The sequence below is a fragment of the Conger conger genome, chromosome 13 (genome assembly GCF_963514075.1).
Source record: "Conger conger chromosome 13, fConCon1.1, whole genome shotgun sequence".
Classification (NCBI taxonomy): Eukaryota; Metazoa; Chordata; class Actinopteri; order Anguilliformes; family Congridae; genus Conger; species Conger conger.
Genome location: NC_083772.1, coordinates 35,780,351 through 35,799,826, shown reverse-complemented (window position 1 = coordinate 35,799,826; position 19,476 = coordinate 35,780,351). Strand labels below are relative to the sequence as shown.

Genomic DNA, 19,476 nt, shown 5'->3' with positions numbered 1-19,476 from the left:
ACGGTGCACTATTAGGTATTTATTAGACTTTTTACTTTTTTTTTACTTCTACTGCTGTAGCTGATCCACTTAAGAGTTATGATGCATTGTGTGTTCAGAGATGCTCTTCCGCATACCATTCACATTCATATAATTTCTACTTATCGTTGACGTGCAACTTAGTGACCAGTGTGTTACACAAGTGATCGGAAAACCGCCTATCTAAAAAGAGAGAAATATGCCTTGGGAATATGCCATCAGGGCCTGCTGCCTTATTTGTCTTTAGTTTGTGTAATTCTTGTCTTGAATATGCCTTCCGGTCTATAAGTAACCTCCTCCTTGGAAAAACTCCTTGGAATAGCCATTCATAGCATCCACAATATCTTTAGTCTTATACAGCAGTTCTCCTTTGTCAATGCACTTAAATACCTCTTTAACTTTCCTTTTCCTATTATAGCATTGAAAGAAACGCTTGGGATTACATTTTGCCACTTGTGCAATTTGCCTTTAAAATATCCTTATGGCTAGCTAACTTTGGTTCTCTTTTAACCTTAGCACGCATGTTATAATATTCAGCCTTATTACTCTCAGTACTGTCCTTTTCATAGATCTTATACAGTTTATTCTTTTTTTCCCAGCAAACTTTTCATTCGCTGTGGAGACTGTTTTTCAACTTTCAACTTTTCCGCACCTTTGGAATGACTTTAAATTGCACATCAAGTATAACCCGACTGAACTTGTCATTCACAGTCCTGCAATCAAGAACTTGCTCCCAGTCCATATTACTTCAATTTGATTGCATCTTTTTAAAGTTGGCATGCCTAAAAATCCTTTACTTACATCAGCCCCTCTTAATTTTCCAAAATACATCAAAACGTATTGTGGAATGGTCATTTGTCCCAAGTGGTTCCATTACATCTATACTACAAATTCTGTTGGAATCATTACATGACACCAGGTCTAGAATGGATTGCTCTCTTGGATGCTGAATCACATTTATAACATCTAAAAATCCCTCCTTGCCTTTTCCCTGTCCGGAAATTCAAGTTCATATTGGGGTAATTGAAGTCTCACACTACTATCTGAGGCTGGCAGTTGGTAACACAATATTATGTTAACACCCTCTTCTTGTTCCCCAATAAGCTTAATGCAAATATCCTGAGTATTCCATTTCTGGAATCTCCTGCACATTAAAAGTTTCTCTTACATAAACAGCTACACCCCCATCTCCCTTACAGGATATAAGTTTATACCCCTCTATATTATATTCATCCCCATCTTCATCCCCAAGCCAAGTCTCTGTAATCCCTACAATGTCATAGCCCCCACTAATAATGACTGCCTCATGTTCCAAAAATGTATTTTCTATACTTCCAGAATTTAAACAAAGACATTTCAGTCTGTTGCTTCTACACATCCTTCTCCTGTCCCCTCACTCCCTGCTGTCCCAAGCCACCTTTACTACAATTTTGCAGTCCTGAGTTTAAATAATCCTGTGGTACCCTAAGCATACGCTGACCCAGTGCAAAAGTCCCCCTTTGGTTCAGGTGCAGCCTGTCACGCTTATACAGCTTACCCCTGTCCCAAAAGGAGTCCCAATGCCCCATAAACCTATACCCCTTTCTCCTACAAACAGATAAAGTTCTGCTTCCCCCTGCTAGCACACGGTACAGGTAGAATTCCAGAGAAGACTACCATGAAGGTTCTGCTCCTAATCTTTTTCCCTAATTCCCGAAATTTTTCTTGAGTGGTACTGATAACGGTTCCTCTAAGAACCTCAGAGTGGTACCAATCCTCTTTAAGAACCTCCATATTCCATGTTTTTCTCCCAGTTCGGAGCATTCAACAGGCCGTTTTTTTTGGGTGGAAACCCCCTCTGTAGCTTAGCTATTCTGGGCACGAAGGCCTACTTCCTTATCCTGGATATTCCAGCCACAGAGCAGAGGAACACATCCTTCTGATCTTACACAGGACAGGAACATCAAAGGGATACGGCTCCCAACAGGGGAGGGGCCCACAGCAGCGAGGGGAGGCTCCGCCTCTTCCTGATTTCCCAGAAACCTCGGCTCTGCTTGCCAGCCACGTGTGCTCCAGAAGAGCGAGAGGCCCGTGATGATTATAACAGTGGCAGTGAGGTGGGGGTGGGGGGAATGAACAATTTCACTATGCCCAAAAAACTGGGAACAGACATTTGTTCTTTTGTTCCAAAGGGGGGATATAAACACAGACAGACAGGCAGACAGACAGACAGGCAGACAGGCAGACAGGCAGACACAGACAAACGCAGGGTAAATTCTTAGATCTCAAATATTTCAGAAAAGCCTGCTTGCTCCAGCATCCGGACTTTCCAAAACAAAAGTAGCAGATCCCCCAGACCAGGCCTCCAGCCTAGCTGCAGCTTGGGGCACAGGGGGTGGAAATTTCCACTCCGCCACGGAGCTCGCTTTCTCCCCTCTCCTCTGGACCCACTGCAGCACGGGAACTGGTGAACACACACCTTCTCAAACACACACCTTCTCCTAAAAACACCACCTTCTCCTAAAAACGCACACCTTCTCCTAAAAACGCACACCTTCTCCTAAAAACGCACACCTTCTCATAAAAACGCACACCTTCTCATAAAAACGCACACCTTCTCATAAAAACGCACACCGTCTCATAAAAACACCACCTTCACCTAAAAACACCACCGGCAAAAGCAGCACAGAAATAGGGCATAATTAACATAAAATAAACAAATTAGTAAGTGCCGTTAGCGAATACAAAAATAATATGTATTCACAAACTACCAGGAGGCGTTGGACAGGACTGGAGTTGCTGCTGAGGTGGGTAAACTGCTTTGATTCCGCAGATGGAGAACAGGAGGACTCGTCAGGAACACTGGGGTTTTAATGAAGAAAACGGAGGGAAGATGAAGTGAACCCTGGTCCTGGAGAGCCAGTTTTTGTTTTTTGCCTTAAAATCTGCATCCAGTTCGACCCCATGTCAGATGAGATAACTATTTTGAGCTGATTTCATCGCTCTCCAGGTCCAGGGGCCACTGATCCAGTGATCTCAGGGAACACAGGGCAGTCTCTGAGAACAGGAGCAAGAACATGGCCACCACAACAAAGTGCAACAGAACCCACGATGCACCTCTGCGTCAGACAGAAACCCATCACTGTGGTGTTCAGGGGTGCAGAACTCAGCTTGTGCTGGACGGACTCCACCCAGTGGCTGTGCAGATGAACACAACATGCGGATTGGCCGAGAGAGCAGATCTACGCAGCCTGGGGATTGGCTGATCGAGCAGTCTATGCACACAGGCACGCACACACACACACACACGCATGTACGCACGCACACACACACACACGCACCCCCCCACCCTCATAAAAGACAGATACCAGTAATAAAATTGTTATTTTTCTCAGGGGGGGGTCACATGACTGCCAGTCACTGGAGAGGGGGCCGGCCTACCAGATGGAAGCCACCAGGGCAGTCTGTCATTTTCCCATCATCCTCCGGGAGGGCGGGGTATGAGGGTCACTAAGCCACATGCAAATGAGCACGCTTTAAAAGAGGGGTGGGGGGGGGGGGGACCAGCTGTCTGGCACAAGCAGCTGTAATCAAAGGGCCTGGGGGATGGGTTGGGGAGGTGGACAAACAGACCTCCGACATCATTACCACCCTCAGCCCCCACTATGGCATTGACAGGATTAGACCAGAGAGATGCTCCCCCCAGAACTGCACCTCTATGACACATTACCACCGTTATACAACACACATTACTACCACACATTGTCATATGACGGCTAAAATACAATGTGAAACAATGTTGGGAATAAACTCAACTTAAATGGACAGGTTTTAAAAATATATATTTGTCAGATAAAACAGCTGCCTGTCGCCTCGTGGGTAAGGTACATGACTGTGCCCAGAATGTTGGTGGCTCAAGCTCCGGTATAGCCACGATAAGATCTGTGCCACTGTCGAGTGCTTGCGCAAGGCCGTTAACCCTGCATTGCTCCAGGGGGGATTGTTCTCTGCTCAGTCAAATCAACTGTAAGTCGCTTTGGATAAATAATAAATAAATACATGAAGAAATCACAGGTACAATCTGCTGTTCTTAAATGTCTGATACTAGGGATGCATCTCCCCTTGGCCAGTCCAGCTGCTTCCAAACCAAGCCTCCTTGGGCCTGACCCTTGACCCTTCTCAACCAGAGAAACCTGAAGTAGGCTGACTGAAGCAAAATAAAACCAAACTTGTGCTTATGATTCCAGCTACCTGGAAGCATATTTTCTTGCTTTAATCAACAAACAAGTTCAGCAGAATGTATTTTTGGGGTTTTACCATGGGAGATTTTACAGAGATTAGGGCTTGAACCCCCCAGGAGCACACCTCGGGCTACAGTGATGTCCCTAAACCGGCAATCATAAACCCGACAGCTCACTGGAACCCTCTGTAAGTGAATATAATATCATTCACTGCACAGAAAAGCAGTCTGGATCAACAAAAACATACACAAACGGAAATAATATTAAAAGCACTCATGATGAATGCTCTCTTTAACACATCAGTGCAGGACCATTTGGAGTATGCTTATCAACTCCATTTGCAGCTGAATGGATGGTGATGTCACATTTGCTGCTGATGTCAGAATGGATGGTGATGTCACATTTGCTGCCAATGTCAGAATGGATGATGATATCACATTTGCTGCCAATGTCAGAATGGATGATGATGTCACATTTGCTGCTGATGTCAGAATGGATGGTGATGTCACATTTGCTGCCGATGTCAGAATGGATGATGATGTCACATTTGCTGCTGATGTGAGAATGGATGGCAATGTATCACCGGAGTATGGCTGCACAAGATTCAGTATTTTGAAAACTACACTTAAAACAAATCAATCATGTGATTCATTCATTCATCCATTCATTCATTCATTCATTATCCTAACCTGCTTATCCTGAACAGGGTCGCAAGGGGGCTGGAGCCTATCCCAGCATACATTGGGCGAAAGGCAGGAATACACCCTGGACAGGTCGCCAGTCCATCGCAGGGCACACACACCACTCACTCACACACTCATACCTATGGGCAATTTAGACTCTCCAATCAGCCTAACCTGCATGTCTTTGCACTGTGGGAGGAAACCGGAGTACCCGGAGGAAACCCATGCAAACACGGGGAGAACATGCAAACTCCACACAGAGAGGCCCTGGCCGACGGGGATTCGAACCCAGGACCTCCTTGCTGTGAGGTGGCAGTGCTACCCACTGCACCATCCGTGCTGCCCTCAATCATGTGATGACTGATCTAAACCTGTGGAACCAACTGTCTTCCAACATGGAGATTATGTAATGTATGTTTTGTATGACGTTGTTATATATGTGATGTACAGTTTGTACATTTTGTTAATTGTATTGCTTTTAACTGCTTTAACATTGTCCTGCCCAGGCACTGCAGCCGTAAATGAGCAATATAGCTAACTCCCGATGGTTGTGCATGGCCCCTGTCATTCACCCATTCATACACACACTCACACACCGACGGCGATTGGCTGCCATGCAAGGCGCCGACCAGCTCGTCAGGAGCATTTGGGGGTTAGGTGTCTTGCTCAGGGACACTTCGACACAGCCTGGGCGGGGGATCGAACCAGCAACTCTCTGACTCCGACTGCTCTTACTGCCTGTCGCCCCTATAAATAAGTAAACTAATACTACTGGGGGGGGGGGGGGGGGGGGGGGGGAGACATTGGCTCAGGAGATAATAGCAGTCGTCTAGCTGTCAGAGGGTTGCTGGTTCGATCCTGCCCTGGGTGTGTCGAAGTGTCCCTGAGCAAGACACCTAACCCCTAAATGCTCCAGACGAGCTGGTTTGTGTCTTGCATGGCAGCCAATCGCAGTTGGCCTGTGAGTGTGTGTGTATAAATGGGTAAATGAGAAGCATCAATTGTGAAGTGCTTTGGATAAAGGCGCAATAGAAATGCCAACAATTACACATTTTTACCTATTTATTTTCCTGGAACAGACGACTTGCTGCACGTAACCCTTTCCCTACCCTGAGCCCCGCCTACCACACCATGTTCGGACTGCACGTGCGCTGTGACTGACAGCTGTCTAGCCCCGCCCCCACACACTGTATTCATGCTCTGGTGCTGTGACAGACAGGGAGACAAGGACACGCACACGGACACACACACACACACACACACACACACACACACAGTTCAGCAGTGCTTGCTGGTACGCATCCATTCAAACAGACCCAGGGCGTGGGCTGTGGGCTTCTTACAATAGCCTTCAATACTGATCAAATATTTATGTGGAGAAACCATCATTATCTAATCAATATGGGTCATTTTCCAGGCTGAAAATCAGTCGCCATTTCAAAGGGAATTACTTAATCCCTTACTATTAAAATGTACAACCAAAACAATGTTCAAAGCCTTCTCAACTGTGCCAAACATTTGGATAACGATAATAGCAAGCATCTATTACCTATTGTTGCAACTGACTGACCAACTGGGGGTCCCACTGTCTATATTTTACATTTCATCCACTGAATTACACATTGTTGTGTTGTTGATTTCATATTTAAAGGGTAAAATTACAATTTTTGCCCATCAATCAGTATTCAACCCATAATGACAGCGTGAAAACATGTTTACTTAAATCTACCAATTACATAGGTATTTATCCCTTTTCTCTAGGACTTCAAATTGTGGTCATGTGCATCCTGAAGTGAAATAAACTATCTGTAGACCTCTGCCATAAACCTCTGCTGAGGCATAGGTCAGGGGAAGGTATAAAACCATGTGTTAAGCTTTGAGTGTTCCCAGGAGAACAGTGGCCTCAATAATTGTGAAATGGAAGAACTTGGGAACCACCAGGACTCTTCGTAGAGTTGGCTGTCTGGCCAAACTGAGTAACTGGGCAAGAAGGGCCTTGGTCAGGGAGGTGACCAAGAACCCAGTGGTAACTCTAACAGTGCTTCAGAAGTCCTCTGCAGACATAGGAGAACCTGCCAGAAGGATGACCATCTCAACAACACTCCATCAATCAGGCCTTTATGGTAGAGTGGCTAGACTGAAACCACTCTTGAGTAAAAGGCATATGGCAGCCTGCTCTGACTCTGAGAGCATGAGGAAAAAGATTTGTCTGATGAGACAAAAATTTTACTCAGGCAGAACTCCAAGCACTGCTTATCACCTGGCTAATACCATCCCTACCGTGAAGCATGGTGGTGGCAGCATCATGCTATGGGGGTGCTTCTCAGTGGCAGACAGAAAGACTTGATCAGAATTGAGGGAAGGATGAATTCAGCCGAATACAGAGAGGTCCTTGAGGAAAACCTGCTGCAGAGTGGACGCGACCTCAGACTGGGGCGACAGTTTACCTATCAGCACAACAACGACCTCCGAGGAATCGCCACCTTAACGTGGTGGAGGGGTTTGTGTGTCCCGGTGATCCTGGGAGCTAGGTTGTCGGGGGCACTGTTAGCCCCCAGTAGGGTCTCCCAAGGCAAATTGGTCCCGGGGGAGGGGCCGGACTAAGAGCGATTCAAAGACTCCCATGATACGGCCACACAAAGACCCAGTTACCTCGCCCGGAAAAGGGAAACCGGGGCCCCCTGCTGGAGCCAGACCCGGGAGGGGAGCTCGTCGGCGAGCGTCTGGTGGCCGGGCCTTATCCCATGGGGCCCGGCCGGGCACAGCCCGAACTGGTCACGTGGGGTCGCCGCCCTGCGGGCTCACCACCTGCAGGGGTCGGCATCGGAGTCGGGTGCTTTGTCCAACGGGCAGTAGGCAAAGGCGGGGATCCGGGCGTGCTGATCCTCGGCGTCGCAGACTGGTTCTGGGGACGTGGAACGTCACCTCTCTGGTGGGGAAGGAACCGGAGCTAGTGCGGGAGGCGGAGCGGTACCAACTAGATATAGTTGGGCTCACCTCCACGCACAGTACTGGTTCCGGAACCAAACTCCTGGAGAGGGGCTGGACTCTGTTCTTTTCTGGAGTTGCTCAAGGTGAGAGGCGCCGGGCGGGTGTGGGGATACTCACAAGCCACCGGCTGAGCGCCACTGTGTTGGAGTTCCACCCGGGGAACGAGAGGGTTGCCTCTCTGCGACTACGTGTCGCTGGGGGGAAGGCTCTGACTGTCATTTGTGCTTATGCACCAAATGGCAGTTCAGAGTATCCGGCCTTCTTGGAGTCACTGGGCGGCATCCTGGAAAGGGTGCCACCCGGAGACTCCATAGTTCTGCTGGGCGACTTCAACACTCACGTGGGCGATGACGGAGAAACCTGGAGGGGGGTGATTGGGAGGAACGGCCTGCCTGATCTGAACCCAAGCGGTGTTTTGTTATTGGACTTCTGTGCTGGTCATGGATTGTCGATAACAAACACCATGTTCGAGCATAGGGTAGCTCATAAGTGTACTTGGTACCAGAGCACCTTAGGCCAAAGATCGATGATCGACTTTGTGGTCGTATCATCAGACCTGCGGCTGTATGTCTTGGACACTCGGGTGAAGAGAGGAGCAGAGCTGTCAACTGATCACCACCTGGTGGTGAGTTGGATCAAGTGGCCGGGGAGGCTGCCGGACAGACCCGGTAAACCCAAACGTGTAGTGAGGGTGAACTGGGAACGTCTGGCGGAGGCCCCTGTTCGCGAGGTCTTCAACTCCCACCTCCGGAAGAACTTCGCACGCATCCCGGGGGAAGCTGGGGACATGGAGTCCGAGTGGGCCATGTTCAAAGCCTCCATTGCAGAGGCGGCAAGGAGGAGCTGTGGCCAGAAGGTCATCGGTGCCTGTCGGGGCGGCAACCCAAGAACCCGCTGGTGGACACCAGCGGTGAGGGAGGCCGTCAAGCTGAAGAAGGAGGCCTTTCGGGCTTGGCTGGCCCGGGGGTCCCCTGAAGCAGCAGACAGGTACCGGGTGGCCAGAAGGGCTGCAGCTTCGGCAGTCGCTGAAGCAAAAACCCGGGTATGGGAGGAGTTCGGGGAGGCTATGGAGAAGGACTTTCGGTTGGCCTCGGGGAAGTTCTGGCAAACCATCCGACGACTCAGAAAGGGAAAGCAGGGCTTGTCGCAGGCTGTTTTCAGCAGGGGAGGAGAACTGCTGACCCGGACTGGGGATATTGTCGGGCGGTGGAAAGAGCACTTCGAGGAGCTCCTGAACCCGAACAACACGTCCTCTGTGGAAGAGGCAGAGCCTGAAGACTCGGGGGAATCTGCACCTATATCCCTGGCGGAAGTTGCTGAGGTAGTCAAAAAGCTCCTCAGTGGCAAGTCGCCGGGTGTAGATGAGATTCGCCCTGAGATGCTGAAGGCTCTGGACATTGTTGGGCTGTCTTGGCTGACACGCCTCTTCAGTGTCGCGTGGAGGTCGGGGACAGTACCTGTAGAGTGGCAGACCGGGGTGGTGGTCCCCATTTTCAAGAAGGGGGACCGGAGGGTGAGCTCCAATTACCGGGGTATCACACTCCTCAGCCTCCCTGGGAAAGCTTACTCTAGGGTACTGGAAAGGAGGCTCCGACCGACGGTCGAACCTCGGATTCAGGAGGAGCAATGTGGCTTCCGTCCTGGCCGTGGAACAGTGGACCAGCTCTTTACCTTGGCAGGGTTGCTGGCGGGGTCATGGGAGTTTGCCCATCCAGTCCACATGTGCTTTGTGGACTTGGAGAAGGCTTTCGACCGTGTCCCCCAGGGAACCCTGTGGGGTGTACTGCGGGAGTATGGGGTACCGGGGCCGTTGTTACGAGCCATCAGGTCCCTGTATAACCAAAGTGAGAGCTGTGTCCGCATTCTCGGCACAAAGTCAAGCACGTTTCCGGTGGGTGTTGGACTCCGCCAAGGTTGCCCCTTGTCACCGGTCCTGTTTGTGGTATTCATGGACAGGATCTCAAGGCGCAGCCGAGGTTTGGTGACCTCAGAATCGCATCACTGCTTTTTGCGGATGATGTGGTTCTGCTGGTTTCATCGGACCGTGACCTTCAGCACGCACTGGAGCGGTTTGTAGCCGAGTGTGAAGCGGCCGGGATGAGAGTCAGCACCTCCAAGTCCGAGGCCATGGTTCTCTGCCGGAAAACGGTGGATTGCTCCCTCCGGGTTGGGAACGAGTCTTTGCCCCAAGTGAAGGAGTTCAAGTATCTCGGGGTCTTGTTCACGAGTGAGGGTAGAAGGGAGCGTGAGATCGACAGGCGGATCGGTGCAGCGTCAGCAGTAATGCGGGCGTTGCACCGGACCGTTGTGGTGAAGAAGGAAGGCGAAGCTCTCGATTTACTGGTCGATCTACGTCCCAACCCTCACCTATGGTCACGAGCTTTGGGTAGTGACCCGAAAGAACGAGATCGCGTATACAAGCGGCCGAAATGAGCTTCCTCCGTAGGGTGGCCGGGCTCAGCCTTAGAGATCGGACATCCGGAGGGAGCTCGGAGTAGAGCCGCTGCTCCTTCGCGTCGAAAGGAGCCAATTGAGGTGGTTCGGGCATCTGATCAGGATGCCTCCCGGGCGCCTCCCTTTGGAGGTTTTCCGGGCTCGTCCAACTGGGCGGAGACCCCGAGGGAGACCCAGAGCCCGCTGGAGAGATTATATATCTCTCCTGGCCAGGGAACGCCTCGGGATCCCTCAGGAGGAGCTAGAATGCGTTGCTGGGGAGAGGGACGCCTGGAATACCCGGCTTTGCCTACTGCCCCCACGACCCGACTCCGGATAAGCGGGTGATGATGGATGGACGGATGGACAACAACGACCTGAAGCATACAGGCAAGACGATGCTGGAGTGGCTACAGGACAAGTCTTTGACTGTCCTTGAGTGGCCCAGCCAAAGCCCAGACTTAAACTGCATAGAACATCTGTGGAGAGACCTGAAGATGGCAGTTCACAGACACTTCCCCAATCTGACGGATTTTGAGAGGATCTGCCAGGAAGAATGGGATACTGCCCAAATCCAGGTGTGCAAAGCTTGTAGAGACTTACCCAAGAAGACTCAAAGCTGTAACTGCTGCCAAAGGGGCTTCTACAAAGTACTGAATTAAGGGTCTAAATACTTACATAAATGAGAGATTTCAGTTTTTGCAATTTCGAAGAATTTCTAAAAATCCGTTTTTAACTTTTTCATTATGGGTTATTGAGTGCAGATTGATGGGCAAAAATAGCTATTTTATCAATTTAAAATTAAATCTACAACACAAAGTGTGAAATACTTTCTGAAGCCACTGTACTTGGAAACAAATGTGTGAACATGGATTCACCCATTTACCCTTGATATTATTAACAGAAAATTGGGGGTAATACAAGGAAACCCTCATTGGGACAGTTGTAAAATAGAAAATTGGCCTAATATCTTCAGTGGCATCTGCTCAAAATAAAACGATTGGTCAACAAACATTGATTTGTTGAAATACTGAAGTCAAATTACCCAAAGGAAACGATGAAGAAGGAAGCAGTGCTGCTAGGATCCTGATGAGAGTGCGCAAACATGATCACATCACTCCCATCCTCCACTCACTACACTGGCTCCCCATCTCCTCCCGTACAGAATTTAAAATCTCCCTGCTGACCTACCAATGTGTCCATGGCAACGCAACCCCTACCTCAAGGAGCTGGTCAAGACTCAGCCCCCCACCCGCAGTCTCCGCTCATCAAACACTTACCTCCTCAAACCCACCAGGACTAAGCTGGTCACTATGGGAGGCCGGGCCTTCTGTTCTGTCGCCCCTGAACTGTGGAATGCCCTCCCTGCCCACCTAAGAACACCACAGTCAGTCGACTCTTTCAAGAGCGGTCTTAAGACCCACCTATTTGGAAGAGCCTACCCACATTTTTAGTTTTAGTGATGACGATGTCTGGATACTGCCGTTTTATTTTGCTGTTTTTTGTTATTTTTATTTTTTATTTGTATTCTCTGTTTTTGACTCCTGTAGCACTTTGAGATTCTCGAATGGAAAGTGCATTATAAATTAAATCCATTATTATTATTATTATTATTATTATTATTATTATTTAATTTAGGACTATTTTTATGTAAGAATTCTGCAAAAAAAGTTAGTAGCTGTCACACGTGTAGCCGGTTCAATGGGATGTGTAAGCAGAAAAATAAATGCACTCAGCAGGGCTGGAGTAAAATGACTCTCAAAATAACAGTGACAGGTGCCATAAGAGAATATGAGATGGACAAAACAGATGTAAGGGATACCAGTATCTATTAACCTATATACATGCATATACACCCAGTGAGCACACATTAGGTATTCTAGACCCATCTTCTGCTTCTGCCCGCAGAACTGATACTCACTGGATGTTTTTTTGTCTTTCGCACCATCCTCTGCAAACTTTAGAGACTGTTGTGCATGAAAATCATAGGAGCAGCATCAGCAGTTTCCGAGATACTCAAACCATGTTTGGCACCAACAATCATTCCACAGTCAAAGTAACTTAGCTCACATTCCTTCCCCATTTGGACATTTGGTCTGAACAACAACTGAACCTCTTGACCACGTCTGTATGCGTTTATGCATCAAGTTGCTGCCACATGATTGGCTGATTAAATATTTGCATTCACAAGCTGGTGTACAGGTGTACCAGTTAAATTGCACACTGGGTGTAAATACAGTAGACGACTGTGCACACGGCAGTGAATGCAATGTTAAGAGCACGGGAATGTGCAGCTGCAAAAAGAATGCCTAGAGGCAACATGTAAACTTGAGTTATTCATTCAGGCTATATGCCTGCATGCTCTTAAGATGCATACTCCTACTCTCACACTGCAAACGACATTCAGTGTTTCTATGTCAGTACATGGCTCATAATTCAATGCTGCAAACAGCCCGAATGCTGTGCTTCCCGAAAACGTCTAGCTACAGAAGATGAATTTCACTTTTGCGTTTGTTCATGCTTCATTCCCTACACCTTTGTCTAATGGACTCATCCTGATTTCAGCAGCTGTGTTTTATTGATGCTCTGTAGAAATACTCTCAGTCATGGCACTGAAGTCCAGCAAAGAGCCGCGCCCTCCCCCAGCCAATTCTTGGTCACATGACATTCTATTGCCCTATAAGAACCCCTCTAAGGGGCATGACTAGTCAGCGCAGGGTGTGTGAAATAGGACTAGTGTGGGCTCTGTACAGAGATGCTCTCGGTACACACACACACACACACACACACACACACACACACACACACACACACACACACACACACACACACACACACACACACACACACACACACACACACACACACACACACACACACACACGCACACGCACACGTATTGATTGGAACACGATACCACAGAAGAGAAAAGAGCCGCCCAACCCGTAAGCAATATGGGTAGAACTCATGATGTAAGACATTACACACCATGCCTGCTCTAAATGAACGCATTCAACAAACAACTAATCAGCGGTTATTGCTATTTGTACTCGGCAAGGTGGCAGCAAGCAAAGTGTACATCCGATCCAATCTACGTGAGAGTCTGATCAACATGTCAGAAACATAGTGAAGGCCTGTTTTTTCCAACTCAGGAATACTGCCAAAATGAAATCCCTTCTCTCAAAGAATTATCCATGCTTTAATTTCCTCATGCCTGGATTATTGCAATTGGCTTTTTATCTGCCTCAGTGCTTCTGCTGTGTCACGAATGCCACTGCTATGCTTCAGTCTAGTTCTAATCACAGGGCCCACATTACAACACCAGTTTTAACATCCTTGCACTGGCAGCCAGTGCATTTTAGAATTGATTTTTAAATTCTGCTTATAACTTTTAAAGCACTGCACGGTTGGGCCCCGGGTTATATTACTGAACTAATTACGGCATACATCCCAACAAGGGCACTTAGATCAGTGGACAAAAACCACTTAGTAGTGCCCTGCACCAGACTCGTTACCAAGGGTGATTGTGCTTTTGTAGTCCATGCACCCACCCTCTGGAATAACCTCTCCTAACACATTAGATCTGCTGAGCCTGTTTTGCATTTCAAAAAACTTTGAAAACCCACTTTTTTCAACGTGCATTTCTTTAACACAGTAGCATTTTCCCTGGTTTGTTTTATATGTTTTCATTAAGTGTTATTTTTGTTATACTTGTTGGTGGTATTATTATTTTTATGACTATTATTTTTACCACTTCTGCAACTTTTATTTACAGCATTTTGTCGGTATTTTAAATCGATCTTAAAATGGTATATTTTGGTGTGTTTTTATCCTGATTTTATGCTTGTTTCTGTAAAGCACTTTGTAACTTGTTTCGAAAAGTGCTTTATAAATAAAGATCTATCTATCTTTCTATCTATACTGGGAATCAATTGAGGTCTGCCAACATTAAGGATATTCCGACCTGTTAAATATTCCTTCTTGGAGTACCTTTCAGAACCTTTGCATGTTCTCTATTAAATATATAAAGAACTTTTACACAAAGTTTGAGCAAAATTGGAGTGGTAACACCCACACCTCTGGTTGATTTTTTTTTTTTTTCCCACAGAATGACCCTGCTATATTTTGTAGGGGGAGGACGTAATCCAGGTAACATGCAACACCTGAAAACAATCAGAATGAATGAGATTCAGGTGTTCCACAACAGGCCCAGTCTAAACCAAGGCCTGCGGATGTACTGTCTGACTCGGGCCAGCTGTGGAGGCCATCAAACGAGGAACAATTCTGCCACACCAAACACCTCTCCATATGCTGATCTTTCGCCTGGACACCCCAGAGCACTCTGACTACAGATAGATCATTCAATACAGAATAAATTGTTGAAAAAACAACGCCGGATTTAGGGCGAAAAATAATGACAAAACATATGTGGTTAGATTGGATATGCTTTGGGGACACAGTCAAAGTGTCACTCAAACCATTTTTAGGGAAATGATGAAAGCCATATGTAGGTTCCGATATCTCAACAGCCACGTTTGTGTGCACTGACTGCTTGTTGCTGGGACTGATGTCAGATGTAAAAACATGGCTGAGGCAGCAGAGACTGAATTTATGTATGAATAAATAGCAATGGGTACCTCAGAAAAAAAGATCAGACTGCAAATAACCATGATGAACCTGTCTGTTTGATTGTAGTCTGGCCCTATTTTAACGGGGATGACTTCAAAATTACACTGTCATCATATATTTTCCCATCTACTAATAATAACACTCAATCTCCCTGCCCGACTCTGATAGCGACATAAAGTTATGGACTTTATGAGATCACGCTCCGGAGTCACATTGAAGTATAATTCATTCCGCAACACAGAACCTAGTAAAAAGATAAGCTCTGAAAACTGCGAGATGAAACAAGTCTAAAACTTCTGGCGAAGTGAACTCTACACAAATGCAGTTAACTTTTTTAATTAACAATTTGGAGAAAATTACGTTAGGTAACGTAAAGTCACTGTGCTCCATACAGAACACAGGGAAGCGGCCGCGTCCATCAGAAGTTAAGGCCAGTTCAATGTGGTTTATAATTAAGGTTGCTTATTGACCATCTCAGACACTAAAACACTTTGATTTATGTGAATTGGACCAATGATTAAAGATAAAAACTATAAATAAATAACTGCACAGCGTGCCTGTGTTTGGAAGACCGTGTTCGCTGACGATGGTCCGAACACCGCCGTATAGGCCTGCCCGGTTCGTCGTCTCTCGTTTGCAACAGCTACCCCACCACAATGTCACAGTGGAGCAATATTACCATGTCACTGTATGCTGAAATTGATCGCGTATGTGATTTTTATGAAAACGGAAGGAATTATAGTTCACACACACACACACACACACACAAAAGGATGCTGATCTGGAACTTTTTTTTGTTTTTTTGTTATTCGTCATGAAAGTTAGACGTTCGGAACACGGAGAGTTTACTTTAGTGCTTATCGGAACTGAACCCAAATTCAGAATAGCAAACAAACGACGTCTCAAAACATATTTGCCGATTTGAACCGGTAGTCAGATTGTCCCAAACTGAAACTACAAATAAAATAATTTCCATATTGATCATTAATTGTATTGCACTGCGAAAATGTTGGACAATGCGTGTCATATGCTAGACCTGATGAAAGAAACATCTGTAGCTACTGGCACCGTGTCGGTGTCAGGCTGTCTGTTATTTACACATTACGATGTGCTGACCTGTCGGAACCGTTCAGATGGTGGTATCAAAGACAAGACAAGCTCTATGGTGGAATAACAGTGGGCACGACAATTAAAACCCCGCTCCAGATATTCTCACGGGAGCGCATGCTTCTGCGTGAAACGGATATGCTGATTTCAAGGAACTTTGGTCAACACTTAGGAATCATTTCTGGTGGGACTAAATTATCATTTTCTTATGAAATCACACTTTTGCTGTCGCTATTTATACAACCTGGCTGCGTGCAAGGTTGAAGACAACATAACGAGCCAAAGCATATTAACTTGTGTTAGCAGGCTAATAAAAGAAATCTAAATCTAAATCAGTCGTGTGAGACTTGCACCCCATAGCTAGTAGTAGCTCATTAACGTTGCACAACCAGCGAAGTCTGCATCGATACCTGGTTTTATTCCGTTAACTTAACAGGAAACATAACGCTAGCTAGCGATATGCATAATGTAGCATTAACTAGCTTGCTAAGCTACGTTCATAGCCATACCAAGCAAATTTCGACTTCTCAAAACCATTGGAATGCCCATTTATTTGGCCAGGGATATGACGGATTGTACACTGCTTATTCCGAACGGGAATCGGCTTTATGTTGCATGGACACCCAGTGCAAAAAAGCACGGGACGCAGGGGTGGAGGCCTCGGCTTTTCCCAACATTCCATCAGGAACACCCAGCGTCTATCACAATTCCCTTTATCAAAGCCTTTATCTCTTTATGTTTCATACAACACGAGCTAGCAAGCTCATTATACACGATCTCAATAAACTTTAAACAACATTATTAACGTTACTATACCCTTAAATGGCTCCATAACTATCCATAGCTAGAAAGTGAATTAGCAAGCGCGTCCCGTCCTTTCGTGGAGACGTAAAATGTGAAACCGTGAATGGAGCAACGGTCAATACAAGGCTACTTACCAAACCGTACAGCGATCAACCACCTTTCCAAAAAGACAAAACATTCCTATTTGCAGCAGCGTAACCGTACGATCTTTCTTGTCGTGGAACTTGTCACGACAGCCTGCTGAAGGAGGGGTAAGGTCCGGGCTTGGAGACCAAGTTGGGACGGAACACTGGGTACAGTGCTACTACTAGCCTGCTACGAGTTACTAAGGCAAGTGTTTGGTTTAAACCGAGTAGCTAGAGGAAAATACGGGTTGGTCAGATATTCAGATACAAGTGGTAACAAAACAAAGAACCAGACAGCTTCCTAGTGGAGCAAATGGAGTAATGCAGACGAAAAGGAGCGTCGCCTTTACGGTGCCCCAGCGGACGGACTGAGATTTAGAAATACCTTTCCAGACAAAGGGACGCCGTAGAAGTAGAAACAATAAATAGAACTGGAAATAGGGTACTCGTCTAACACAAGATGAGATACTGTCGTATAACTTAATGAAGAAAAAAGTCAATTATATATTTCTTAAAACTTAGACATGATACGTGAACTATCAAGAAAATAACGTAATGAATTTGACCATATAAAGTAACAATTTATTTTCATTCTCTTGAGTTCAGTATGGAAGAGGTAACCAAGAAAGTATTGCCGTGTAGGCCTAGTCATTAATAGCCTGTATAACGCGGGAAACACTGCCGCATAGTTTAGCGGATTTTTGGGATATCCTGCTAAGCTGAAATACTGCAGTACACAATTATAATATCTTTCTCGTGGATTGGATTCTTGAAAAGAAGAACGCTATATAATGTAAATAACTCTGGAAATTAACTGCTGCCTACGCAACATTGTAGATAGAAGTGGCTATGTGGTTTTAAATATTTTACGAAAATTAAGTTGGTTCTCAAAAGGTTTTCTAGGGGAACACCCAAACATCAAACGACTGTGCGTCAGGTTGATGTTTAATTGAACTGAGTGGAGTGCTTCATTTTATCAGGCATTTCGTATTTGTATAAAACAATTGTATAACATCCTTACATAATTATGACTGTTCTTCTAGTTCACAATGTTTTTTTCTTTTCATGTCACGAGATAGCTAATGCCAGGACTGTCCGAGAAACTGCAACAGCTGGAGGTAGCCAACATTTTGGCCATCATTTGTATAGATGTCATTGTCTGGAGGTTTGTTTTTTTAATTAAGATTAGTGAGACATAAGTTATATGGAAGCATTTATCTTCATTCATCTTCTGAGTATAGCATTTCATTTTATATTTGGAATGTGCAAAGAGCAGCATCAAGGTTTATAGTCTAGAAACCGTGATTTCTTAAACCATTTCAGTTTCTAATAGCAAATTGAAATTAGTGTTAGAAACATTTTAGCAAACTGTATCCTATAGTTTTTATATAATTTGGTTCAGAAGCAATTCCTATAGTTTTAATATATAGTCCCCCCCAAAAGTACTGGAACAGCAAGGCCAATTCCTTTGTTTTTGCTATACATTGAAGACAATTAAGTTTGAGGCCGAAAGATGAGAATATGAGATGGCACATCCGACTTTCAGCTTTTATTTCCTGGTATTTTTTACATTACATTATTGGCATTTGGCAGACGCTCTTATCCAGAGCGACATACAGTTGATTAGACTAAGCAGGAGACAATCCTCCCCTGGAGCAATGCAGGGTTAAGGGCCCAGCGGCTGTGCGGATCTTATTGTGGCTACACCGGGATTAGAACCCCTGACCTTGCGTGTCCCAGTCCTTTACCTTAACCACTACACTACTGGTGTACTGAGCAACAGACATTGAACAGGTTGACCAAGGAAAACAACAGCAGTTGATGACATTGTGAGAGCTGTGAAGAAACACCCCAATGCAACCACTCAATAGTAGTAAGAATCAGAAGGCAAAATTACAATTCGTAAAGAATACAGAGATGAGCCACAAAAGTTCTGGAACAAAATTTTATGGACTGGTGGTGGGAGAAAGACTAACCTCTACCAAAGTGATAGAAAGGCTAAAGTGTGGAGATCCAAAACATACAAGCTCATCTGTGAACCACAGTGGAGGAAGTGTCTGGGCTTGCATGGCTGCTTCTGGGGTGGGCTCACTAATCTTTATTGATGATGTAACTCATGGTGGTAGCAGCAGGTTGAATTCAGAAGTGCACAAAAACATTTTCTCTGCCAACTTACAAAGAAATGCGTCCAAACTAATTGGGAGGAACTTCATCATGCAGCAAGACAATGACACAAAACACACAGCAAACACAACAAGGGAGAAAACGTGGAAGTTTTTAGACTGGTCAAGTCAATCACCGGACCTTTACCCAATTGAGCATGCATTTCACCTCCTGAAGAGGAAACAAACAACAACTGAAAGAGTCTGGAAAAGCATCACTAAAGAAGAATGCAACAGTTTTGTGATGTCAGTGGGTCGCGGGCTTGATGCAGTTATTGCAAGCAAGGGATATGCTACCAAATAT

The 19,476-nt window shown here is 45.9% G+C and overlaps 1 protein-coding gene across 1 annotated transcript in view; it reads right to left on the bottom strand.

Moving 5' to 3' along the window:
- LOC133107915 (CUE domain-containing protein 1-like) overlaps nt 1-17,407 on the bottom strand; it is a 34,932-nt gene extending 17,525 nt beyond the window's left edge. Inside the window, exon 1 of the mRNA XM_061217216.1 lies at nt 17,020-17,407. The gene's annotated coding sequence lies outside the window, so the exon portion shown is untranslated. The remainder of the gene's footprint in view (nt 1-17,019) is intronic.
- Between the last annotated feature and the right edge of the window lie 2,069 nt (nt 17,408-19,476).